Genomic DNA, 17,601 nt, shown 5'->3' with positions numbered 1-17,601 from the left:
TAGATTGCTAATTTTTGTAGAGGAAAATAATTGTAGCTCTTCATATATAAATACTGCAAGTACATAGAATCTTTCAGCTAGCACTGTGCACTGCATGGATGTTGCAAAATACCTTGAAGGATGTGTCATAATGAATGTTTTTCATATATATATATATATATATATATATATATATATATATATATATAGACACTATGTGCATTCCTGGTGCTCATAGAGTCAGAAGAGGGTAGCAATGGATCCTCTAGAAGTGGAGTTACAGATAATTGTGAACCACTATGTGGGTGCTAAGAATTGAACTTAAGTCCTCTGTAAGAACAAACAGTGCTTTTATCTGTTGAGCCACCTCTTCAGCTCTTGTGTGATTTTTTTTCTAATCCTCTATTTTATTGTTTTGTTTTATATGATATTAAATGGTGTGTATTGTTGTATGATGATGTATATAAAAATTAGGAAAGACTTGAGGATGGTAGTTAAATATTTGGCAGCTATTCTAGAAGGAAGCCATAATTTCAGGAGTGGTTGAAATATTTCAGAAGGCCCTTCTTCTAAGAATTTAGTGAACAATTTCAATGTTAATATGTTTTTGTGATTTTTTTTTACCTGAAAACTACTTCAAAAATTCAAAAACCACAGCCTTGTCTTAGGAAATTTATTATGAGCTTAAAAAGAAAAATCTACAAAATCCTGTTAGCCAGAATAACAAGATCAGGTAATAAGATCATGGTAACAAGACAGTTACCATGACTTGAGTGATCACAACGTAAAAAACTGATGTGTGATAGGCAATGAGAGTGGGGTTACAGAGTTAATCCTAAAATCAATCAAGGCAGATGTGGGTGTGAAGTGAAGGGGAATTGTTGTTTAGCTTATCTCTAGTCAGAGTGGTAAAGAGGCAGTCAAATATCGACGTTAACATACAAGTCAGGACTAACTTTAAGAGCACTACAAAAAAGAAAGGTTGAAAGGGCAACAAATGAAAGGGTCTAATAAACATGTTAATGCCAAAATATAAGAAAGAATATTTTTGCTTCACATCAGAGGCCCTAATTTCCTATTACATACAAAAATCTTCTAGGGACTTTACAAAAACCCAAAATTAGAATTTCTTGTTTTAAATTCTTTTTTTTTTTTACATAACAATGACTGCTTTAATATATCTATACTCATGCTAAGTTTTGGGTTTTACTTTTCTTTTTCTCATTTTTTAAACTGGGAATTGGAGATTATTCATTTTAGCCTTTCATCTTTCTCTTGTATACACATTTAGTGTTATGATTTTTCCTCTCAATATTAAGTTATATCCTATAGTTTTGGTACATTGTATTTTCATTTATATTCAGGTCATTATATTTAGGTTTTTCCTCCCACTTTAAAAAATATGGCTGACTTTGAACTTAGAACATTCTGACTACTTCTTGAGAGCAGGGGTTATAGGCATGCCTTACCATGCCTGGCTCCTGATTTTCTTTATCTTTTTCAACTCATATAAAGAATCTGCAGCTATGTTTATACCTCCAGTTAAGGTTTTCACATAATCTGTAACCAGGACTAAAAATTATAATTCTGATTTAAAACATGAAGAATATATAGGTATGTAACCATACAAGTTTTACAAAGGACTGTAATCAAGGTCCTTACCACGAACCGTTTCAATATCTTCCTGTTTATTTATAATTTCTTTTAGCTCTGAAATTTAGATTATATACATTTGTAAATGTTACAGGAGGGGCCAGGGATGTAACTCAGTGGCAATATTCTTTGCATGTGCAAGATCTGAGGTTCAATTTCCCCAAAACTATAAAAAGAATTTTAAAGAGGTCATAGTAATAGCATTTAAGAATCTAAAGAGTTCTAGCATACATCTATAATCCCAGAACTTAAGCATCTGAGACAGGAGGGTCAGGAGTTAAAGCCAACCAGAGCTACATAGTGAGATCCTGCTTCAAAACAAGAATAAACCTAGAATGTGAACATTACCTCAGTTCTCTACCTTTTCTTATCATTTTTGGAGGAGGTTCTTATATAGCTAAACCTGGCTTCAAACTCCTGATCATCCTCCCTCAATTTCATAAGTGCTGCAATCACAGTTATGTGCCATCATGCCCAGTTCTATCATTTCTTCTATTGGTGTCATTTCAGGGTGACTTTACAGCACTTTGACTCTAGAATGCCTTCTGAGTTGATTAGAAAAACAATTTTCTAATTGTGGTATAGTATAAGCTCTGGCCTAGGACTCAAGAAGACTTGCTGCTTCTCATTCTTATAAACCTTCCTAGGCACTATAAACAATCCAGGGCGAGTTGCTGATAGACGAATCAAAGACATGTAGCCTAGAATTCTTCTCCTTTATCTATTGTCCCAATTGTCAGACAGCCAGTGTTACCCTTCAATACAGTCCAGTAAAGACAAGGCACATAGCAACTAGAAGATTAATTATATACATGTAACTATAAAATATTTGTTTTAAAAAATAAATATACCAAAACGCATACATCCAATTTTAACCTAGTTTTTGAGAAAGCCTCGAGTAGCAAATATTTATTACTGCAATATTTTCTCTAAATACACAGGCCATTTTTGTTTGGATTTGCCTTCTGTTCCTTTGGCATGGTATTTCTTTAAAAAAGGTCAACAGAGGAATTTTTTTTCCTTTGGAATTAATCAAATGTTATTCCAAAACAAATCAAGAAAACATATTTCAAGGCTGCTTTATAATTTTAATTGTATGGTTCAATTGCCAGTAGGTATCAGGCTAAAATTTGAAATGAGCATACATGCACAAGCACACACACACACAAGCAAACAAAACAAAACCTTATATAGCTCACAATATAAACTTTAAGTTTCTAGACTATGCATCTAAGGCACTTCACAAGGTACTTAGAGCTACCTTTTCATCTCACTTTCCTTATACAATTTATCTTGCATGACATTAAGTCCTTTGCTGTGCACCCAGTCACATATTTGTGTTTTTTTTTTTAAATTAATCATGTTTGTAGCAGCTTTATTCGTAATAGCCAGAACCTGGAAACAACCCAGATATACATCAATGGAAGAGTGGATACAGAAATTGTGGTACTTTTACACAACAGAATACTACTCAGCAATTAAAAACAAGGAAATCATGAAATTTGCAGGCAAATGATGGGAACTAGAAAAGATCATTCTGAGTGAGGTATCTCTGAGCAGAAAGATACACATGGTATATACTCACTTATAAGTGGGTACTAGACCTAAAAGATAGGATAAACATACTAAAATCTATACACCTAAAGAAGATAAACAAGAAAGAAGACCCGGGGTAAGATGATCAACCCTCACTTAGAAAGACAAATGGGATGGACATTGAAAGTAGGAGAAAACAAGTAACAGGACAGGAGCCTACTGCAGAGGGCCTCTGAAAGACTGCCTAGCAGTGTATCAAAGCAGAGGCTGAGACTCATAACCAAACATTCGGCAAAGTGCAGGGAATCATATGAAAGAAGGGGGAGTTAGCAAGACCTGGAGAGGACAAGAGCTCCACAAGAACCTAATATATCTGCGCACAGGGGTCTTTTATGACACTGTTTCTCCAACCAAGGACCATGTATGGATATAACCTAGAACTCCTACTTTGATGTAGCCCCTGGTAGCTCAGTATCCATGTGTGTTCTCTACTAAGGGGAACAGGGACTATTTCTGACATGAACTCAATGGCTGGCTCTTTGACTTCCCCACCCCGAGAAGGAGGAGCAGCCTTGCTAGGCCACAGAGGAGGACATTGCAGCCAGTCCTGAAGACACCTGATAAGCTAGGGTCAGATGGAAGGGGAGGAGGTCCTCCTTTATCAGTGGACTTAGAAAGGGGCAGGGAAGAGATGAGGGAGGGAGGGTGGGATTGGGAGGGAATAAGGTAGGGGGCTGCGGCTGGGATATGAAATAAATAACCTGTGATTAATACAAAAAATTAAAACTATGTAAAAAAGAGGTACCTCCAAAAATTAATTAATTTTATGCATGAGTCTGCCTACATACATATATGTGCACCACACGAGTGACTGGTGCCTTCTGGGGTCAAAGGAGGATGCTGAGTTCCCTGAAACTGGAGTTAGAAATGGTTATGAGCCACCACATGGATCCTGGGAACTGAACCCAGTTTCTCTGCAAGGGTAAGTGGTCTTAACCACCAAAGCCATCTCTCCAGCTCCGTGGCACTTTCCTGAATAGATACATTTGTGCACATTCCTCTCCTGGATCACTCTATATGTCCTTATCATCTCTCTTTCTATTCCTAGATAGTGCCCAAAACTGTAAGTGACTCTGACACTTACTAAATGAAGTAAATAATTAATTTCGTTGGTACTTTAGTGGCTTTGAAAGTAATTTCAAAATGTAGAGTTTCAAAAACATTCTGATAGGGAAAGTAAATAGGTTTAAAGGATGAAATTATGGAATCCTAGGAAGCAACTACTTTGCAGTCATACCTAAGAAGGACTAATGATTCAAATATTGAACAGAAATGAACTAAAATTCCAGCTATACTCCATTCTACCTAGATGATGGATTACATTGAATATAAAATATGATGGATGATGGCACTTTATTTTAGAGAGCAGGGCTTTGGGTTCTGTATTTTAAAGACCCCCCATATCTAAGTTAAGATCAAATACTAATTTTGGTAAGATATGGGCATATCACAAATTATTTTGAAGAATAAATATTCTAGAGCTAGGTGTATTTCTTTGTTACTTTTCAGTTGCTGTGATAACCAAAAGCTACTTGGGGAAGAAAGTGTGTATTTAAGCTTACACTTCCAGGCAACATTAGTGAGAGAAGTTAGGGCAAGAACTCAAGGAAAGAACCTGGACACAGGACTTGATCATGGAGGAGTGCTGCTTACTGGCTTGCTCCTTAAGGCTTTCTCAGCCTACTTTGTCATACACCCTAGGAACCACATGGTCAGTGCTGGTATCACCTATAACATACTGAGCCTTCCTACATCAATCACTAATAAAGATAATCAATTAAGTTGGCCAAAGGCCAATCTAGTGAGCACATTTTCTCATGTGAGGTTCCTTCTTCCCAAATGACTCTAGCCTCTGTTGAGTTGACATAAAACTAGCCAGTGCACCATGGAAGCTGGTAATCCCAGTATTTGGGAGGTTTGCAAATCTGAGGTCAGCCTGGGCTATACAGTGAGATCCCATCTCAAAAAGAAAAAAAAAAAAAACTGAAAAAATACTTAATGAAAACTTTTGCCTTTCAGATGACACTAAATCCAACAAAATACTAGAGAATATTCTCAAACACCAGTATGATGAAATGTCAAATTACTATTACTAAAAGTCAAAAATGTTTGAATAGCAACAAATTCACATGGTTCAATATTTCAAGATTTTGTTCACATATAAAAACAAGAAAAGCTTCCTTCCCTTGCTTTTCTTCTTTTGTCTCCAAAGTCCATACTCACTATAGAGAACTTACAAACTTAAAAAAAACCAAGTATTTTCTTAAAAGTATACTTTTTTATTCTTAATCAAACCCCTAGTTTCCTTAAGGAGTTATATTCCACTTACCAGACTCATGGTAATTGGCCTGTGGGTCCCCAGAGAGGAGTCAGGTCTTTTCACCTGCACCTCAAATTTCTAGGTCATATCTGATCACCATCTTTCCAAATTCCATTTGCACACGGCACACAGGCCATCATACAAAAATCCCTGATGGTGTTTAGTGGAAGAAAAGTTATGTTGACAAAAAAGTGCTCTATCTGTGTGAGCTTAGTGGAAGTTGGGGTTCATGTGTGTCAGATACTCTAGGCTCCTCTGATATTTATGTTTGCCTGTTTGTGTTTTTTTTTTTTCTGTGTGTGTGAGTGTGTGCTTTTGGGTTTTTTGTTTTTGTTTTTGCTATTCTTGCCTTATAGTTACATGCAGATGGCTGCCATCTCTGTGTCTCTTGACAGAGGAAGGGAACCTTCATGAACACATGCATATATGGCTGGCATGCTGAGACTATTTGATGCCATCTTTCTAGGTAGCCACAAAAACCTGTGAGGAGTAACAGGTGCTTCAACTAACTGGCACACTCCCAGGTCATAGTCAACACTACATGCTGAGAACAGAGTTTCAATTTTAATCCTTCTGAGACATCATTTCACAGACCATCCACTATACAAACATCTAATTAATGTAATGCTTTGGTGTGTTCATGGGGTCTTAAACTGCTAAATTTTCTCTATTGACATTTTAAGAACTTTTGCACAAAAAAATTTTAGTTACCTAAGAGAAGTATAAATGCAGTCTTCTTTATGGTAAATATTATTTCATGAAAAACACTACATACATAATTTTAGCTTCAGTTTTCAGAAGATCCTGTGCTTCTAAGGTTTCTGTTAGAAATGTAAAACATAGGAAACAAAACTTTTACCATCTCACTTTTGTTTTTTATCATCTCACTTTTGTTCCCTCAGTACAACATGTTTTACTCCATCAAAGACTCTTAATAGTATCTTTCATCCAGTGTGTTTTATATAGCTTTTCTCTATTTTCACAAGATTATTTTAATATAATTATGTTCTCCTTTAGGAAATATCACTCCAAAACACAAATAAATATGAAAAAATGTTGTCAAATTGTACAAACAGAAACATTTCATTTTTATCAATTTAAAATTAGAATTTCCCAGACTATCACATAGCTATTAATATGTGGTGATTTTAAATAATATAATGAATTCCCAGGTAACTGATAAAAGAGTCTTTGTTCATTTTATGCTTTCCCGGGTTTTACTTTCAGAACCCAACACTCAGACTTTGACGGCTGACAACATTACAACCACCAAAAAAAAAAAAAAAAAAAAAAAAAAAAAAAAAATTCAGAGCATTCCACTGTAGAAAGTATCAATGATGCTTGTATTTGCAGGTCTTAGCTTAGAAGTAAAGCCAAGATGCCTCACATGTTCCCTCTCACAGGGCTCATAGAAGAACTCAATAAAGATTTGATGAAGGAACTTGGGTCGGAACTTGGGAAGCTTGGATGTTAGACTAAATTTTTAGTCCATTGGCAAACCATTTTATTATAATGGTTTCAGGTCTTAACCTATAACCTGATAAAACAAACTCCCCTAACAAAATTTCCTGATTCATGGGCATTTATTCTTTCCAAAATGCAGATCTAATTATAACACTTGTTGAATGAGTCAGTGTCACCCCCCAGAGAGCCCTTTCTCTGCCCTGGTTCTTTTGGTGGTGCAAACCTGTGATCTTACTGCTTGGAAGGCAGAGAAAGAAGGACTGTGACTTCAAGGCCCATTTGGGTTAGATTTCTAGACCATCCTGTGATATATACCCATACGCTGTCAAAAACAAAACAAAAAGCTAAGAATTTAATTGTTTTTTTAAGGGTACCATGGAAAAGATCCCTGTGACCATCTTCAGATTCTGTCATTCACCAGGAAGACTCAAAGAATTCCATATAACTCAAGGATATAATTGGTTTACTACAGTGAAACAATACAAAGCACTATCATCGTAGAGAAATGGTACTATGTGAAAGCCAGGAGAGACCAGCCACAAATTTCCTATTATAGATACAGGATGCAATTTGCCTATCAACATGTTATGACAATATGTCGCCTACTAGGGAAATTCACTAATGATTCAGTGCCCATATTTTATCTTGGTAATAATCACAGACTTGGCTTCTGACTGGCATATACCAAAATCCCAGGCTCCAAGAAAGAAAATAGAGATTCAACATAAACCATATGCTGGTATCAAGAGTGCAGGTACATTAAGCCACCTTTATTAATTCTAGGAATGGTAGAATCCTACTGAAAATCAAGTTCCCAGAAAAAAGTCCAGGGTCAATCCCATAAACAGACGCTTTCAAAATAAAGTGTACTGATAACACTTTTTTTTTTTTTTTGCAATGGTGCCACTCATTAGCCTTGCTGTGTACCCAGATGTCCTCCTCAGACTTGAAAGAGGTAAACAAAACTGTGACAGTACTCTGATCAGGAGACTAAAGGAAAAAGAACAGAGAAATACCTACCCTCCCAGGCATGGTGGCACATGCCTTAAATCATTAACCTTGCTGTGTACCCAGATGTTCATTTAGAAGGCAGAGGCAGAAGGATCACTTTAAAAGTTCAAGGCAACTTGAGCTACATAGTGAGTTCCAGGACACTCTGAGCTACATAAGATCCTGGAGCTCAGGAGCAAGAAAATGAAAGAACTGCCTATCCTCCTTCCTGATAGCAAGAAAAACAACAACAACCCACAAGAACTACTTCCTGGGAGAGGCAAAGCCGGAGCCAGAGCCAGGTTTGGACCCTTAACAGATATTGTGTGGTGCTTGATTTTTGCTTCTTTTCAATACTTACAACATGTTCTTTTCTTCCCCATAGCTTTGTATGTACTATATACTACCTCTTACTCTGGACTGCCCATCTTCACTCTATCTTACTAAATAGCTCACTCTCACCAGTATCAGCTTTCAATTCAGTTAACACTTCCTTCCAGCAGCCTTCTCTCACTTGCCTCACTTGCCTCTAGAGTGGCCTAGAACCCTTGCCATTTGCGTTCTAGAGCCAGTAACTTCTCTTTGTCTCATTGTGAGCACATCAGAGTCTATTTTTAACATGTCTATACTTAAAAAAAATCATTTATTATTTATTACAACTTATTCACTTTGTACCCTGGCTGTAGCCCCCTCCTTTGTCTCCTCCCAAACCCAACACCTCCCTCCCTTTTCTCCCCCTATGCCCCTCCCCTAGTCCACTGATAAGGGAGATCCTCCCCTTCTATCTGACCCTAGCCTATCAGGTTTCATCAGGACTGGGTGCATTGTCTTCCTCTGTGGCCTGGCAAGGCTGTACTCCACAGGGGGAGATGATCAGAGAGCCTGAAACTGAGTTCATGCCAGAGGCAGCCCCTGCTCCCCTTACAAAGGAAGCCACTTGGAGATTGAGTCTATGAGCTACATCTGAGCAGGGGTTTTAGGTTCTCTCCATGCATGGTCCTTGTTTGGGGTATCAGTCTCTGCAGAGCCCTCAGGGCCCAGCTTTTTTGGCTCTGTTGGTCTCCTTTTGGAGTTCCTGTCCCCTCCAGGTCTTTCTATATAACCCTTCTTTCATAAAATTCCATGCACTTTGCCCAAAGTTTGGCTATGCTTCGATATCTCTATCAGTAGTCTTTCAGAGGCAGTCTCTGTGGTAAGCTCCTGTCCTGTTCCTGTAGGAATGTAAACTTGTACAACCACTTTGGAAATCAAACTGGTACTTTCTCAGAAAATTAGGAATAGTGCTAACTCAAGAACCAGGTATACCACTTGTCAAACTGGTACTTTCTCAGAAAATTAGGAATAGTGCTAACTCAAGAACCAGGTATACCACTCGTAGGCATATGTCCAAAAGATGCTCAACTATACAACAAGGACATTTGCTCAACCATGTTCATAGCAGCTTTATTTGTAATAGCCAGAATCTGGAAACAACCCAGATGTCCCTCAATGGAGGAATGGATACAGAAATTGTGGTACATTTACACAATGGAATACTACTCAGCTATTAAAAACAAGGAAATCGTGAAATTTGCAGGCAAATGATGGGAACTAGAAAAGATCATCTTAAGTGAGGTAACCAAGAAGCAGAAAGACACGTATGGTATATACTCACTCATAAGTGGTTATTAGACATATAATAAAGGATAAACATACTAAAATCTATAGTGTTAAAAAAGTTAAACAAGGAAGACCCTTGGGAAGATGTTCAATTCTCATTCAGAAGAACAAATGCGATACACATCAGAAACATGTCTATAATTTAAGAAGGTATGGATCGTGTCTGTGTCATTCATGCTGATAACTACAGAGGCTAATACAGCATTCAGTGCATAATGAGTACTTAGTAACTATATGAATGAAAGATTAATAAAAGCCTACTTCCATGTGATTAGAATTTGAGTAACTTCCCCTTTCCCCCAAACACATATATATATTTTCTGATTCTCAGTCAGAGGACCCAAGCTAGACCAACATGCTATCTTAGGCTTTCTATTCATTCATTCATTCATTCATTCATTCATTTATTTGGCAGTGCTGAGGGTGGAACCTAGCACCTTTTGCCTGGTAGCAAGTACTTTACCAGTGAGTTGTACCTCTAGCTACAACCTAGGGTTTGGAGTAATGGGAAAGATGCAGTGTATTTGATACAGATAGTCTGGGTAGAAGAAAACTTAAATCAGAGAAACTTAAAACCAACAGTAGAAAATTTGGGGCTGCTCTGGATACTGGATATAATCATTCTTAAAAGCAGCAGCAACCTATGGCTTCTATTCACTTATCAGTGAACTCTTTGTTTCTTAGGCTAATTTAAGTTAGATTTTAACATGTGTACCTAAAAGTCCAGTTACAAAACCTGCCAGAACTATACATATAGTTGGTACAAAGAACAAAAGAAAGCCTACCAGCAAATCTAATCTATGATGACTAGCCCAGAGTCCTTAATAGTTCCTCAAACAAACAGACTTGGTTCTGGTATATGACAAAAAGGTGAGCTAGGTGTGATGGCATATACATATAACCTTTGGGCTTGATAAGTGGGTATGGAGGATCACAAGTTCAAGCCAGCCAGGAGTAATGAGCTCTAGACCATCCTGAATACAATGATACTCTGTCACAAAAGAAAAAAGAGAATAAAATAAAAGGAAAAAGAAGAGCTGCTCCAACTGGGAAATATACCAGGTATCCAGGCTGGATACCTTAAAAAATAATGCATTACTAGAAACTAAAACAGAAATTAGATCACCAATAGGCTAGTGAAAGAAAAAGTATGTATTAGCAGCCGGTATAGGATCTCTGAAAATATAATACTCTAAACTTACTTGTAAACTTATTTTTGCTCTAGTCATTCAATTTATTTATTGAGAAAATTACATATACAGTATATAAAGAAGAAACTAACATGTCTAGTAGGATTTTCCTGTTGAGAAGTTGAAGGATCCAGTCTACAGATAGGTAATTTGAAAGGAAGGTATGTTATGTAAGGTGTAGTTTTGCTCTAGTCCTGCCTTAATTAGAACTCTGATCAGTGACCCAGGGTTATTAACCGTTGTAGAAATATTATTAGTCAGAGGAAAAGAGAGAACTCAAAAGCCAATAGCATAACCATAAAAAGTATATAGGACATATGGTAAATTAGTGACTAGATTTTTTTTTAGATTTAAAATAAGTGCTTTAACAATTTATTGTTCAAAAGAATATTTTCTTTTGGTAGAATACCTTTTTATTAATTTTTCTTTTTATTTTATTAAATATTTTGTTTATTATTATTATCACTTATTACAATTTATTCAATTTGTATCCTGGCTGTGGCCCCCTCCCTCTTCTCCTCCCAATACCATCCTCTCTCCCTCTTCTCCCCCTATGCCCCTCCCCTAGTCCATTGATAGGGGAGGTCCTCCTTCCCTTCTATTTGACCCTAGCCTATTAGGTCTCACCAGGACTTGTTGCATTGTCTTCCTCTGTGGCCCGGCAAGGCTCCACCCCCCTGGGGGAGTGGAGAGCTTGTCACTGAGTTCATGTCAGAGAAAGCCCCTGTTCCCCTTACTAGGGACCCCACTTAGAGACTGAGTCTATGTGCTACATTTGAGCCTGTGTTTTAGATCTTCTACATGCATTGTCCTTGGTTGGGTCAAGGACAATGGGAGGTCAGCACATTTGGAAGATTCTGTCACAAATAAGACTATCAAGGCAATAAAAGAAGGCTATTTCAACTGCAAGAAAACGCTCAGGGTATGTAAATATGAAAAAGCGTTGGATTACTGGTAATGCAGAAGAAGAGGGACAGCAGAAAACAGTTCAAAGGTGACATCTGTGATGGACTACTTGAGACTCTCTGCCACTGGTGCTATTCACACTGAGCCAGACCATACTACGAAGAAGCCCTGGAAGAAATGTGATTTCTTCTTCATATTCTAATGCTACAATATTACAGGGAGGAATTTGGGTGGGTATGCAAAATTTTTAAATTTCTTCCTTCATATGACCCTCAAAATTAAAGAGATTTCCTGCAAGAATGTTTTTAATATAACACCGGAGAAATCATAGAAGCTTCACCTTGTGAGGACTCCAAGAAAACAGGTTTTGTTAGTGTCAATGGTATTTTCAAAAATTATAGAGGCTGCATTGATAGAAAGCGTGTTTAGCACACTTAAGGCCTTGGGCTTAATCCCCAGCTTCAAAAATTTTTAAAGGCGTAAAATAAAGTTTGATGGTTTCCAAGTGGCTTATTTTCTGGGGAGGTACTCAAGTTAATATACTTGATGAATGGTTTACCCAGGATTTTGTGAACAGACAGCATGACTTAATGACTCTTAGTTTATTCTGGGCTATTTTCATAGCTTCTTGGAAAAATATAGCAATAGACTTACTATTTGGTGAACACGATTCTTCCATGTTAATACAATTCAAACCACCCAACCCTGCCATATGATTCAACCTCTAGCTAATAGATTACTTATTTATTCTTGCTTTAATTATTCAGACAAATGTTTCTGACAAGAAATCTTTTATCCTTAATATGCTATTTATTCAAAACTGGACATGTAACTCAGAGGTACAGTATGTATGTAGTATGTGCAAAGATAGAAAGCTCTGGAAAGGCTTAATCCCCAGCACCACAAGAAAAAAGTCAGAAGTATACCAAGAAGAATTTCTACAGGTAAACAAACAAACAAACAAACAAAAACAACAACTTAACTGGAATTAAAAAAAATCTGATCAAGTCAAGTTGGGAAGTCATGGGAATACCCATTACTATGTATCAGCTCGTCTTAAAAATACACTTAGTTTTTGAAATAGGAAAATAACATATCTTAAAATTCAAAAGGGAGCTGGGGAGATGGTTCAGAGGTTAAGAGTACTGTCTGTTTTTCCAGAGGTTCTGAGTACAATTTCCCAGCAACCACATGAGAATTGGTTATACATTAGATCACATACTGGGATCTAATGTCCTCTTCTGGCATGCAAGTGACCTACAGATACAACACTCATATACGTAAAATAAATAAATCTTTTTAAAAAAGATTCAAAAGGTATGTACATATGAACTTATGCAGTGAAAAAAGTCTCACTCTCAACCACTAGTGCAGGTCATGTATGCCTCCTGAGCTGTTAGTGCTTGAACATCTCTTCAGAGATATTTCATATCTATGTAAGTAAAAATTTATATACTTAGCCCTCACTCATTATATTTTACATAAATGGTAACACATGCTCTACTCTGTTTCTAATATACAGTGTAATACTCTTAGTATAACTAAGTGGTGACTGATACTCAACATATCACTAATCTTCTGCTACTATATTTCAATTAACATATAATAAATTCTTAGTTAAAGTGCTAAGTCAAATACTATGATTATAAATATGGATGGCTCTTTTCAAGTTTCTGACTTAGATATCAGGAATTCTAAATTTTTATCCTATGAGGAAATAAGAGAATCAAAAGTTCTATCATCACACAATTTTCAGGAGGAATACACACTCCTATGTTGCACAAAATGAGTGTTTTACTCAGTTTCCCACATGTCCAAGGATCATTACATTTTATAGAATAAATTTTAGTCCTCATGCTGTTGAAAAAAATGTTAGGTAAAGAATGTTACCTTTGAGAGCTTCCAGAACAAAGGTCAAAGCCTAATGCCCCCAAATGATGGACTGTGGACTCCACAGTATGATGCTGGATTCCTCACTGCAACCACAGGAATATTTTTCAAATTTTAATAAATAAAACATATTTACAAAGAATCCTTTGTCCATATTACACTGGGCAAATAAGGATTTCTTCTTGTAGGTAAAAATTATATTAAAAGAATGTTGTGGGTTGTTAATATTTATTATTGACTTACCTTTTACTTAAACAGCAGTTATGCCTAAACCAGCTGTATACACAAATCACTATACAGAGACTGGGATTTATTTAATTAACCTAGAGCACAATGCTGGGCAATAGTCATTCCATCCTAAACCTCCAAGCCCGCACAGTTTTCTACCATTCAGATTTCACCCATTATACTTGCTTTTAGTCATACCTTAGGTCTGGTTCATCTCTCGTTGTGGTTCGAAGTCCTCTCCTGCCAATCCTTGCTCTCCTTTCCTCCCACCTGCTTCTTTCTCCTCCCCCCTAAGACCAGGATGTCCCACCCTATTCTCACCAATGCACAGCACTGGCTGGTTGTTTAATTGACAATTACAGAGAACAAATGGTGGTAAGGTTACACAAACTTGATACAGTCACAATGCAATGTAGGATTGAAACCAGATAGTGGGGTAGAGAAATCAGCATTTGAATGAACAAGGGTAAATTGTATACATTCCACAAGAACATTATACCAACAAAGGGGAGAGGGGTTTGAGGCAAAACTGACAATGTTTCTTTCATCACATAATGGAAGATTCCCACGTCATTTTTCTTAAAGACAAAATGTAATGTACAGATTTTGTGATAAAACTTGAATGGGTGTTGAGGAAACATGGGAGCCCTTTTCATAAAAGCTATGTAAGAGCAGAGAACAGTTGACCCATTTCTGAGAATATCTACTTCCAAAACCATACTACCTCCCTATGGCTTTCCATTCATTACCAATTATTATGCTGTAAAGGTTACCAATTTGTTCACAGCTCCTTATACCCACTCTTTGAAAGGTCTCTCACAATGACTCTTGACTTGCTCATAAAAGCACTCTTGTGATTAGCAATGGAACAATAGCAAGTGTGACAGGAGCAGACACTTGAAAAGGTACTTATGTACTGGTTGATATTTGTTCTCCCTTGCTTCTCTCTTGAGACTCTGTTAATAAGTTCAGACTAACCACCTAGAAGAGACCACATAGAGATGAGCTATCCAAACTCAGAGTTTAATTCCTAAAAAACTAGTCTACCAATCCTAAATCATCAAGTCACCAATTAAGCACTTTTTTCTAATCCCTAAAAGCTAACTAGCACAGGCTATTTGAAAGTATGTCTGTGAAGGGGAAGAGAACACCAATTTTCTCTTGTGAGGTTTATGCTGTACATAGAAACAGTTTCAAATATTAAAAACTTCTAGTACCTGAATGAAAATATGAAAAAATATAGTAGAAAAATGTTTCAGTCTTTCCAGAGTCTCACAAATGTGCTGTCTACCATCATAGATGGTACATACACAAAATTTAAAAATGACCAATTTCCATTTAGTCACAGAAGTATCTAATTATGATATATTTAAACCAAAGCCTTATAATGCACAATTCCATTTATAATGCTAAATCCAGGTTTCCATAAATTACTTTTTCTCTCAATTTCAATTGTTTGTCTATTTCACGGGGCTTAATGAAAACTGGACGATTTCCCTTAGTGCAGTCTAAAATGTAAGAGGTATTAAACCTAATTGAACTTCTACCAGCATTCTGAAGTGCCACTTCTTTTACCATCATGGCAACTCTTCTTACCAATATTCACAGAAGATAGTCAAAGTCACCTACCTACAGTTTGGTGTAGGTTTTACACAGAAACATCACCTATATAGGAATGCAAGTGAAACAGTGAAGAAATGAATGGAAACATGGAAGAAATGATTTAAACCTGTTTTAGGCACCACTGAATACTTTTTGAAGTACATACACACTCAGTTTAGAAAAAGTTTAATAAAAATATCTTCAAGTAGCCTCTGGCTATCTTTGGAATAAAGCACAAGCTCTTTAATGAGGTTCCACAAAGCCTGTCAATCTTCTGCCTGGCTCATCTCTCTTTTCCCACATGAAGCCAAACATCTGTGAATCCTTTATTTCTCTCTCCCACCTCAGTGCTATCATAACACCTTCTATTCCTTCTGCCTGGCAATCTCTTCTCTTTACCTTTTACCTTGTTTATTATTATTATTATTATGATTGTTATTATTATTAATTCTTGAGGCTCCAAGGAAACTCCATTGATTTACAGAGGAATTAATTCTATCTTTTAGTTGCTCTTTGACCCTAGGCAAGTTGGCTGTGCTTCACCATTTCAAGATTCACCTCTAAGAGATTGTCTCTGCTCAGAGAGCTATTCAGTACTCAACATAAAAGAAATGGTTACCAAATCACTGTTGCTATTATATTTATTATCCCACAAGATAATCTCCATTATCTCTCCTAGTAAAACTAGCAATTAGATATTTATCTGCTGAAAAAACCAGAAACATCTCCTTGGAGCCCACCTTAATATCTAATATTTTACATGTTATTCCCAACATACCATGTTTTTGTAAGGGGAGTTGAAATGAATATTTACAGAGCAACTATCACTTCAACTAAATTCTCACTACCATCCTCAGATATGATTTGGCAAATGAAAAAACTGAGGCACAGAGAAGTAAACTAGCCAAGATCAAGAGGAAGAGCCAGAATGAGTCCAAGTTTGCCTGATTCCATTGCCTGTGGTGGATGTATGACATCAAAGGATCCCCTTCCTTACTCATGAACTTTGTCATCTAAGAGCAGAAGGTCATAAAGATCGATATGTACAGTTACAACTAGTTAAGTGACTTCCAGATACCTACCCTTCAGATCCTTAACCAGAGCTCTGTTCCCATCAGCAGAACATTCTTCCTCCTGTGAGAAGATACTTTACATTCTTTCCACTGGACATTAAACTCTTAAGAGGATGAGTATCCTTTACCTTTTATACCCCTACCAAATAGAAAGCACTCAATATGTTTGCTGAATGAATTAAATGGTAATTATAATAATGCTCACAAAATTGAGGGTTTTCAAGCTATTAACATTTGACATAGAAGAACACATGATAAGAACCAAGAAAGGGAAAGAGTATTTAAGAAATACTTTTATGATTGGCCAAGATTTCTCTAACATCAGAGACTACACTAGATTTACAAACATATGCTTGGTAGCTACAGGGAGACATTACCTCTGGGGCCTGCGCCACCACCAATGTTCTGCTATACCAGTGGTTGCATCCTATCTTCATGCCAGAATGGCTCTGATAAGTACCACTCTCTCAATGGTTATGCTCAAATGATTTGTAAAAAGAAACAAAGAGCGAATGAAAGCAAACTGCTGATAACTGGTGGCCTTGGAAAAAGGGAATACAGAGAGGTTTCGTATCAATCTTGCTACATTTTTGAAAATTGTAGAATTTTATCAAAATTTAGTTTTCAAAATCTAAAAAAGAATAATACCAAAAAGCTTCCCAGAAGATTTCAACACAGACTGTCCAGTGTATAGGCCAAGCTGATATCACATTCACTTATTAACTAGTACAAAAACAACATTCTAGTCAAACATAGTAGCCCATGCCTTATAATTCCAGCCCTCAAGAGGCTGAGGCAGGAGGATCATAAGTTGGAAGGGCAGACTGGGCTACACAGTAAAATCCTGTCTCAAAACAAACAAACAAACCCCACACTGGCTTAGGCTTCTTTGTCTATCAACAGGTATCTGAGGAAAATGACCTCTTTGGGTAGTGGTGCATAGCCATGACTTCTGAGTTGGGGCAGAAAAAAAATGATGTGTAGCTTGAAGGGTACTCATGATATCATAGATGTCTCTGACCGGCCAAAGTCCCAATATAACTTCCTCTTG

General features: G+C 36.8%; 1 protein-coding gene across 2 annotated transcripts in view; it reads right to left on the bottom strand.

Moving 5' to 3' along the window:
• Jade3 (jade family PHD finger 3) overlaps positions 1-17,601 on the bottom strand; it is a 145,386-nt gene that overhangs the window by 69,656 nt on the left and 58,129 nt on the right. The window contains exon 4 of one of the 2 annotated variants that reach the window (XM_060374452.1): positions 13,648-16,611. The exons of the other annotated variant lie outside the window; for it this stretch is intronic. The gene's annotated coding sequence lies outside the window, so the exon portion shown is untranslated. The remainder of the gene's footprint in view (positions 1-13,647; positions 16,612-17,601) is intronic. 2 annotated transcript variants of the gene reach the window in all.

The sequence above is a fragment of the Meriones unguiculatus genome, chromosome X, assembly GCF_030254825.1.
Source record: "Meriones unguiculatus strain TT.TT164.6M chromosome X, Bangor_MerUng_6.1, whole genome shotgun sequence".
Classification (NCBI taxonomy): domain Eukaryota; kingdom Metazoa; phylum Chordata; class Mammalia; order Rodentia; family Muridae; genus Meriones; species Meriones unguiculatus.
This window is presented reverse-complemented; position numbering and strand designations above follow the sequence as displayed.